At 40.8% G+C, this 8,745-nt stretch overlaps 1 pseudogene; it reads right to left on the minus strand.

Moving 5' to 3' along the window:
• Positions 1–1,905: 1,905 nt before the first annotated feature.
• Positions 1,906–2,818, minus strand: LOC114082357 (olfactory receptor 7A5-like; annotated as a pseudogene).
• Positions 2,819–8,745: the final 5,927 nt, after the last annotated feature.

Consider the following 8,745-nt stretch of genomic DNA (forward strand, 5'->3'; position numbering starts at 1 on the left):
TTGGGGATAGATAGTTATGCAGCAATGGCTTACTGATACAGTGATTGATACAAACAGATCAGAGGTCATTCAGAATAATCTGTTGTTTCTTATTTTTGGCATCTCTTCTAATATTTGATGGCATTATTCCTAATGACCTGGATATTCACGTTCATTTCAGATCATTGTATTAAAAAACAGAATATGATTTATATTACATTCTAAGCATTTGGGAGTGATTGAAATCATATTTTAAAAATTTCATTTTTTTATTATTGCATTACAATTGTAAATAAAAGAGAGGTTCTGTATACCATATCTGCGCATGCACATAGCAAATTTGATGAATCTCAATCCCCAATACCTTCCTGTCCCTGCAGAGCAGAGTTTTTTTTTCCCCGCCTAGAAGTACCCTGTAGGTCCAAAGCAGAAGTCTCCATCACCAGAGCCATAACTGGGCCTCTTAGTCAATGTCTTGCATGAGTCATCCTTTGACCATGAGGTTTTAAGAGAATTTAGGAGATTAAAGAGGAATTGATGACAGTGATGCTCCTGTCACTCACTTACACACTAATGTGTGTGGCAAAGCGTGTAAAGGGGGAGATAGTTTGGTAATGACAATGGAGGGAGTTGTATTAGTTGGCAGCACTGGAGAGTTTTAAGCAGAAACATGAGATGAAATAATATAGAAAATTCACCAGGTCTTTTGGTCGAGTGGAACCCCATGGTGTGGACAGGGAGTGTCTGTACTTTGGTGACTAGATGTGTGCATGGACCCAGCGTGACACAGCTGCAGCCATGTGGAGTCTTAGCCACTACAATTGCCCCAGAGTAACCCACGGTGGTGTTTCCTGCAGAGTTTCCAGCAAACTCTAGCAGATCAATCCATCAACCTGGTGTGTGCAGCTGTACAGCTGGATCTGGCTCCAGGGACGCCCCTGAATTGATATAAGCTTAAGATAAACCAGGTACATTCTTGCTCAGATGAAGTCATTGTCCTAACCCATATATATGCTCCTCCTCTGACCCAAACTGCAGGGATCCACTTGGTGTCACTGTTGTCCAGGACCAGGCTTCTGTCAGTAAGTCCCCAGTAAACTCTGCACTCTGGGTCCATCTGGCTCACTTTCTTAAGTAGGTTGGGGCTGGTTCTCATGCACCAGGCCCAGTTGCTCCAGAACCATGACATCACCAAAAAGAAATCTTCCAGAGTAATTCAAGTATGGTTGAATATTTTAGTCCACAGGATTCTTGGTCATATCTGACTCTAAGTCAACCAAGACATTAAAATTGGTCTCTCAGTGTACATTATGTCCATTATAGTTCTAACTTGTATTAGATTCATAATTTTGGCCTTACTACACTATGCAGGGTAAACAGGACGTACTGAGGACCATGCTGGAGAGAAACAAGACCATCATGGGGAGAACAAACACCCGTGACAGCTGGGAAACATACTAGTATGTTAAGGTCTGTGTTACCAGAGACAGTGGTTAAGGAGAGATGAGCAAGGAATCAGGAATGCAGGTGTCAAAAACTATACTTTGAGATTGTCTCCTGCTCTAAAGTTATACAAACGACCTCAGCTGCCTAATGTAGTTCATACTGCATTAGTGTAAATAATAATCACATTGGACAGTGGGAATCTCAAAATATTTCCAAAAATTGGTAAAAACTTTGAGAAAGTAGCAAAAATGACAATAGGGAAAAATACCATTGAATATTAGAAACAGCAGAAATTTTAATAAAGGGAGTTTTTTAAATTATATAAAGTCATCAAAGTTAAAGAAACTTGACACTTAAAGAAAAATCTTGGAGGAACAAGTTGTACTTCCATGACCTGACCATGGAACTGCAGTCACTATCTCTGAGGAGGACAGTCCTGCAGTCAGGGAGAGTTCTGGAAATCCACCATTACAGTTTTCCTCAGGGGTATCTTCTTGGAATGCTCTTGATGTCCTTATTCCTCAGACTATAGATGTAGGGGTTCAGCATGGGGGTGACCACGCTGTACATCACCGAGGCTGTTGCACTTGAGTGTGAATTATGGTCAGAGCAGAATTAAGGTACACACTGAAGCTCATTAAGTAAAAAAAGAAGACCACAGAGAGGTGAGACACACAGGTGGAGAGGGCTTTGTACTTGCCCTGAGCTGAAGAGATTGAATTTATGGAGGAAACTATCTTAGAATAAGAGTAAAGGATGCAATCAAGGGACCCACCACCCAGCAGCACAGATGTAAAGTACATCACCATGTCATTAGGGAAAGTGTCGGAACAGGCAAGTTGGACCACCTGATTAAGTTCACAGAAAAAGTGGGGGATTTCCAAGTCTGTGCAGAAGGACAGTTGCAACACCATTAAGCTTTGTAACAGGGCATGCAGGACACTCAGGATCCAGCGCACCACAACCATCAACATGTAGAGCTGGGGGTTCATGATGACTGTATAGTGCAGGGGGTGACAGATGGCCACAAAGTGGTCATAGGCCATAACAGCCAGGAGGAAGTTTCACAAACTGGTAGACTATGAAAAAGTGCATCTGCATGATGCAGCCTTCAAAGCCTATGGCCTTGCTCTGTGTCTGCATGTTCACCAGCATCTTTGGGACAGTGGTGGAGGTGATACAGATGTCAGAAAGACAGGTTGCTGAGGAAGAAATATATGGGTGTGTGCAGGTGGGAGACTGAGATGATGACTAGGAGGATAAGCAGGTTCCCACACAGGTACATGGAGAGAAAAAGTCCAAAGGGGAAGGGTTGCAATCCAGGTTGCTCTGAAAATCCTAGAAGATGGAATTCTGAAATGTGTGTACCATTCCCTTGTTCCACATGGTCCATCTGACGAGAGAGAGAGAGAGAGAGAGAGAGAGAGAGAGAGAGAGAGAGAGAGAGAGAGAGAGAGACATAGAGAGGGAGAGACAACAACAACAATAATGAGACATGCATGACTAACCTTTCAGAAATGGTCTCATTTATGTTACAGCCAAGAAACAATTTTTATGTTTCCTCTGTGAATCTTCTCCCCTTTAGGAAACACCCCAACATTTATGATTTCCCATTCTCAGCTTTTCCCAAGAGATCATGTATTCTACAATAACAAATTTCTTTATGCCTTTACAGAACCAAATTCAGTATAAACCCAGTTCCTGGGGCTGTCTAGACAATGTGCAAGCAATGCAGAAAAAAGACAAGCATCCCTAAAATCTTTTTTTTCTTGTTGTTGTTTCAACACCTTTATTTCTCTGCAGGAGGTGACATTCTCTTTCTGTTTTTCAAGTGCCGTTTTTTCAGTCTTCCTTTGGTTTGAGGGGTATATTTTAGTTTGGTTTTGAATCCAGTGAAGACTATGATTGAAATAAAAATGAAAAATAATGTCATGCTTTTCAGATTCTGTTTATAAAATCTTGTACATTTAGAAGTTTTTGACTCTCTAGAGTTTCTATGGCATTCAGTATTTAGAATTGTAGTTTCTGGTGACATTTGAATAACATGCAGTATAACCTAAAATCTTATGATATAGAAAGATATAAGAAAAAATTTTAAATTGTATAATACTTTAGATGATAGAAGTTGCTCTGGGCTCTGGATAATGAATCCCCATTAGGAATACAAAAGATATTCCATGATTTTTTTATTCCATAATTTGTATTATGGCCTAATAAACCTAGAACAAGTAAAAAATATTGTAAATTGAAAATGCCTTGACTGCCTTAACCTCATGAACATCCCAGCTGGGCAACACAGTAACTGTAGCCTCAGTGCAGTTCTGAGGCCCTGTAAGCCCTTGCAATGTTGAACTGGCAGGGCACATGCTGTCTGTTCTCAGCCTCATGAGGGTATCATACAGCCTAACACCAGCCTGGAAAAGAACCTAAGTTTGAAATTCAATGTGCAGTTTCTTCAGAATGCACATTGCTTTATACCATTGAAAAGTTGAGGAATAACAGGTAGAACCATCAAACCCGGGGAGAGTCTTTATACACTGCCCAGGTACCCCTTCTCTGAAACCTGCTCTCATCGCTAAAGGTACACACACCCACCCAACACACACAGCCCTGTACACGCAGCACGATGTGGTAACACAAGTGTCTTCTCACTCCCAGCCACACCATAAGAAAGAAATGGATTTGAGCTACTGATATCAGATTAACTTGCCTGAAAGGATGTAGAATTGGTCATCAGAGACTCAGGCTGTCAATTTTTCATCACAGGTTACATTGTATTTCCCTTTTTCTATGGCCTTTGTCTGCCCTGTGTTAAAAGAAACAATAAAAATATGATGAATGAACAGAGGGGGGTGATAAGTGGACCTGGAAGAGACAGATATAATAAACTCAGGAGGTCCCCAGGAGACTGTATGGAAGGAACATTTTCCATTTGTCTGGTGGCATTCCAAGTCCCATTCTATCCCCTTGATGCTCAGCAGAAACAAGAGATCAAAACCACATTAGCCAAGAGAACAGAGTAAGGATAGCATCAGAGTGTTGAAAAGCACATACGTCAAATGTCTAAATAGAAGAAACCATTACCTAGAGAGTAAATCAACAACTCACCAAAGGAAATTCATCAAGAACCACAAATGCTCTTTGTCCTGTTTTGTGAGCCAGAATGGCCTTTCATGTGCTCACCCCCATTGATTTCCCCACTGGTCTTCACAGGACTGGATGGCAGGTGAGGAGGGCCTCCGTCTTTCCTCAGACAGCTCTTTTCTTGGGTCTTAGTCTTTGTTTTTAATTGTTCTAAATTTTACCACTGATGCATCATGATTGTTCATATTTGGGGTACAATATGACATGTCAATATACATCCACACTGTGTAACCATCAGGACAGAGTCGTGTGTGTATACAGCACCTTGAACTTCCATGGTTTCTTCATGTGGGAACAGTCACAAAGCCTCTCCACCAGCTGCTTTGAAACCCACAAGTATTGTCCACCACAGTTACCACGACATGGGAAGTTACTGCTCCAGCCTGTACCCATGGGCCCTCCTCTCTCTCCACCATATCCTCCCAGCCTCTGGTAACCACTGTTCTGCTCTCTGCTTCTATGATGCCCTCTCTCTGACACACCAGATGGCTCGTCCTGGTCCTGGTTCTGGACTTAGTCCAACATGGAAGGCCCCCTCCTCATACTCTACAAAGTTATGCTCCTGCTGTGATGAGTACAACCTTTCACACACAGGACACTCTCCATATGGTACATCCCTGAGGACGCGATGCCACACACATTTATTTGGCTATACTCTGTGCCATTGTTATGCAAGGGACAAATGAGCAGGGACTTTCATCTGCTATTTTCACCTTTATGCTTTCACAATGATATGTGAATACATGTGCATTATTTTAAAAAGTTTATAGAACGGGAGAAGTTTTTTAATGCTTTTGTTAGTGTATTATAGTTATACATCATAATAGGGTTCATTTTGAAGGAAGAAATTTTGGAATAAAAATAAATGCAAGGCAATAGGACCAGGTTGGATACTTTAGTGTCAAAATAAGTGTAACAAAAAAAATTGAAAGAATTATTAAACAAAGTAAAAAATATAAAATAGCAAAATTTAATTAAATTGGTACATCCTTAAGTATGTGTATCTGTAATATATATATATATATATATATATATATATATATATATATATATATATATATATTATTCTAGAATAATATATTCCTAGAATTATTTGGTTGAATGAATGAGGAATTATGTTTCACCATAAATGTAAATTTATTAAATGACAAGATTTTATTTGAATGTAGTTGGAAAAGCCTGAAAAGTTAAATAAAAGCTGGTGTAAGTGTCTGTTTTAGTCAGCTTTTTAGTTTTGAGTATGTGACCAAAGGTACTGACAAGAAAAATTTTAAGGAAGAAAGGTTTATTTAGGGACTCATTGTTTCATACGTGTCACCCTGAAGATGGACAGCTCCAATGTTTGGGACTTGATGTGACGCAGAATGTCAGGCAAAGGAGTGTGATGGAGGAAAGCAGGCTAGGATGTGACGATCAGGAAGCAGAGAGTGCTCCACTCAACAAGGACAAAATATTAATCCCAAAGGCACGCCCCCAGGGACCCACCTCCTGCAGCCACACCCCACCTGCCTACAGTCACCACTCTGTTAATCCCTATCAGGGGATTAATTCACTGATTGGCTTGAAGATCTCATAACACCAATCATTTCAGCTTTATACTTTCTTGCATTGTTCCACAAATGAAATTTTGGGTTATCAAAACCATAACACTGTGTATTTAGAGGAAAATTAAGATGGCCCTCTAGCTCGCATATCTTACCAAAAAAAATCAGAGGAGTTAAAGAATTTGGTGTAAATGTAACCAATACATTTCAGATGAACATCCAGGAAGAATATATATACAAAATCTATGGGTAGGAGATTTATCTTAAATAAGGCAAGAAACTTAGAAGTATGAAGGCAGATACATTTATCTGAATAAAATTTTAAAGTTTTTATGGCCAAAATACCTGAAAATCAATTAAGAAATAATAATCTGCAATGCTTATTTGGAATGTTTACTGTAAATAATAGACTAGAATTAAAATAGACTGAAATGGTGATTGGACATATATTTACAGAAAACCAGTAATGCTGGAAGGAAACCACTGTAAATCTCAAGCACACCCATTTACTTGGCAAAAACATGAAGAGCTATCAGATTGATGGGGTTGGAAGTTTTAAACGGGTGGGAAAAGGGATGCTCTAATTTTTCTGGAAATGGGAAGAATTATGGTACCTGGGAAAAATATCTAAATGCAGCTTTCAATACCAAAAGTGCAGGTGATCCCAACCCAGCTTTCTGAGTTAAGGGACCATTGACTTCCCAGGCCTCATTGCTGTGCTGTCCTCTGCGTGGTGGGATGTTAGCAAGTCGTCCATCCTGGTGTCTCAGTCAAGGCCATCTCCAGCCATTTCCCAGTGTCCCCCAGAGTACCAAAATAAACCTAGTCCAGAACCACAGTTTTAAATAACCAACCCCACAATACCTTAGTTAAAATCATTGTAGATTGATTATATTATAGTGGTTTAATGAAGAATGATATCATAGACCATCAGAAGTGTAAATTTTAAGCCGTACCATAAAATATTTTTCAGTCAGTTAAATAATTAGACTTTGTACTTACTTTATAGGACAGACTCTCTAGGGTGCTGTTGAATAAGAAGTAATGGGGGAAACAGGACAGAACCAGATGAGGTATTTGATAAATCCAAATTTTTCCATGTTCATACCTTCACACATATCTTGCTTCAGTTCATGTTAATTTCTGTCAATTTTTTTACTATCATTCTTTTAAATTTTTTATTAATTTTTAATAGAAGCAATTATGTGTATTTGTGGAGCACAATGTGAAATTTTGATGCATATACATGATACAAAATCTCAATATAGTTAATTAACAATTTCATTACTTCACCAATGCATCATTTCATGTGATGAGAAAATGAAACATCTATTTTATTATTATCATACACACATACTAATTGTCTCAATTAATGGGATTCACTGTGATATTTCCACCCATGCAAACATTGTCCACTGATCAAGTCCATCCATTCCTCTACCTGCTCCCACCCTTCCCAGGTGCCTATCAATCCCTCTTCTACTTGCCAGTCATCTTCCTTTTTCTTGTTTCCACCTATGAAAGGGCAGATGCATTACCTGTGAAAGACCGAACAAGGCTCCTTGATGGAGAAAATGCCCGTTTATTGAGGAAAAGCTCGGCATATTTATAGAGCCGGGGGTGTGGTTTGACAGTTATGACAGTTTAATGGTTGAAGGGTTTGACAGTTGGCATGGGGTGCTTTCTGATTGGTGGGTAAGGATCATGTGAGTCAGCAGGGCTAGTCTGATTGGTGGGTAAGGATCATGTGAGCCAGAACGGCTAGTCTGATTGGTGGGTAAGAATCATGTGAGCCAGCAGGGCTCACCATTGGACAGCTCTTCTGGAGGGATGGGGAAGTTAGTCTTTGGAGCTGGGGCGACTCCCAACAAGGATGAGCTCATCAGCCTGAGACTCAGAAAACACTTTCCGTCAAAGCAATGATGAAGTGCCAGGAAGCAGGACCTCTGGAAGGCAGGTGGGTCCATGGAGGAGCAATGAAAACTAGGTTCCCTGGGTTATAAATGGGTCTCCTGGGAACAGAGAATCAGCAGGAAGAATATTCTGTCTTTCAAGGCCAGTGTCCCTTGGTGGAATAAGAGGGAAATGAGCTCATGAGCAGATATAGGGAGCTGTGGCTCTCTGCTCTGATGTGGTCCCTCAGTGCACAGCTCTGTGCTGGACAGGTTGTGGAGGTGTCTTTGAGGTCTTCAGTATGCCCAGGAGCCCAGCACTTGACTCCTTCCTGGTGTGTTTTCTGGGGACAGAGCTTCAGTCACCATCAAGCCCACCCAGGCAGGACTTTGAACTTTCACAGAGAGACCTTCCTCTCAGAGCTGGTCTCCAGGTGGGTCTGAGAGCTCAGTGGACACTGTAGGAGAGCAGCAGAGAGAACCAAACCCAAGACTCTTTAGCTGAGGTCAGGGGAGAGCCAGGCTGAGCTAACCCACAGCAGGGCTGCTGTGGCTGCTTGCTGTCCTGATGGATGTTTTATTCACAGGCTGCATTGATTCATAACACTTCCAGAGAAGTGAATGTTGCACTAACACAGGGTTCTCTGCTGACCATTAAGTGGTGCTTATAGTGGCTGAAGAGAAAATGGGAGGGAGGTGTCCAGAGCTTCCAGAGAAAGAACAGAGATCCAAGAATGTTT

This window comes from Marmota flaviventris, chromosome 1 (genome assembly GCF_047511675.1).
Source record: "Marmota flaviventris isolate mMarFla1 chromosome 1, mMarFla1.hap1, whole genome shotgun sequence".
NCBI lineage: Eukaryota > Metazoa > Chordata > Mammalia > Rodentia > Sciuridae > Marmota > Marmota flaviventris.